The following is a 2,092-nucleotide window of genomic DNA, read 5'->3' on the forward strand; positions in this document are numbered from 1 at the left end:
CTAGGGCCAAAAAGTTGGCTTTCCTTGTAGCCCTCCTTTTTCTCTAATTTTGGTCTGCAAACTTAGGTTGTTACCCATCCAGAACAAAAGCTTATTCTACACTGTGTTTAAAGCTAAGTTATTAGCATTTCAGTATTTTAGTATTTTACTGAAGGGTCTACAGGATGTTCAAGATCTCACTACTAGATCTGCCTCCTAGAAATCCTCCTGTTTACAGCCTCCAAAAGGCTAAGATTACACGTGAATGCCACCAGGCCAAGTCTCAATTGTTATCTCAGCTTGCCCCGGGGGTGGGGCCAGCACATCAGGCCTGGGGATTGAACCCCAGGCCACTGCCCTCGCTTGCAGTTTCTTTAATCCACAGAGCTATTTGACTGGCCCAGCACCATAGTATTTTAATTAGAATGTTATATTGTATTATATAAATATGCCTTTTGTTCTGTGGTCTTAATTTGAAGAGAATACATCCATATTTTAAATAAATTCTCTTAATTTTTTAAATTAATTTTTTGAGAAAAAATAACAATGAGATAGCTTCAAATCAGGTTAGTAGGACAGCTACAATAATTAATACGTTGCATAATGTCTTTGTAGTGCTTATTCAAAGTACAAGATGTGGACATGTTATCTTACCTAAACACTATTAGTACAAATCTTTCTTCTCATTGAACTAAGAGAAAATAACTGTATATCTATCTATCTATCTATCTATCTATATATATATATATATATATATATATAATTACAATATGGTCCTTCATTTATATACCTCTTTTTGTTTACTTTTTAAGAGATGAGTATTCCACTACCATTCAAATATTGTATGTGCTTGATTTTAGCAAAGTAGTGGGTTATCCGCATGACTGGCAATATCAGAACTTGTCTTGAGCCTTTTACAGCTCAGCATGTTAGTATGGCTTTACTTTTTATGCCTCATTGTTATACTTTTCTGCTGATTGTTAAGACCATGATAAAGCAAGAAATATAACAAGAAATGTAACTTTTGTATTTGACAAAGTCAGTCAAATCCCCTCAGGTTTTACCCTGAAACCTTAAAGAACAGTTTGTATATCATTTGTCAGTATCAGCAATGTGGATGATTCATGGCCATTGCTTGACCAATTTGCTCCCTGTGAAAGCCTCAGAGAATGTTTTCTCTCTAGGTGACTCTCCTTAGGCACACTTTACATAATCGATCACTTTCCTCTGTGACCCCATAATCTTTCTGAACAGAAAATTTGGGACACCACTGAGTTGCATGATATTATAGTACAGGTTCTCTTATGTCCTGAGTCCTCAATGACCTTAAAGGCCTAGGGCCAAAATGTTGCCTTTCCTTGTAGCCCTTCTTTTTCTCTAATTTTTTGGTCTGCAAACTAACTGCTTCTAATGTCATATCAATTATTACCATACTCTCTCTCAAGCAAATGTTCGTTTTTTTAAAAAAATAATAAAAGAAAACAAGAGACAAGAACAAATTATCATAAGACTGTCCTTCTATAATTTTATATGTGGTTAGATTTCTAAATTTCCATGTAAATATGTGTAACTGTTTATTTCTATTTTTTACTTCTTATTCTTTTCACATTCTATAAGGATTTATAGTTTATCGTATCAATGATTGATGGAAAACATATTTTCTGGGACAGGAAGATAGCTCAATGGGATACATGTTTTCCTGACAAGTGCAAGGGCCTGAGTTCAATCCCTGGTTCCAGAAAAAAAAAAAAAAGGAAAATATCTGTTCCATGCTATGTCTGAGGCATTTGATATTCAGACACAGTGATGTTAAAGCTCAAATGCCTATGTTATAGAGTAATATCATCAAGCTTCTCTTCTCAAGGATTAAATTGTCTTAAAAATGCTAATTCACTGAGTTATTATATAGTTTTGCTGTAAATTTAACCATTTGCGAAAATATAGCTTACAGTTTTTAAAGAATAAATGAAGGTTACAAAAATGAGCATTTTTTAAGAATGTAGTTTGCAATATTCCATATTTCACTCTTGAAGTTACAAGTAAATAGCTCTTAGTGATACTATAACAATGTTTTTAACATTGGAGGAAATATGTACTGTCATCTCAGTAGAGA

This window comes from Octodon degus, unplaced genomic scaffold (assembly GCF_000260255.1).
Source record: "Octodon degus isolate 3935 unplaced genomic scaffold, OctDeg1.0 scaffold00386, whole genome shotgun sequence".
Taxonomy (NCBI): Eukaryota; Metazoa; Chordata; class Mammalia; order Rodentia; family Octodontidae; genus Octodon; species Octodon degus.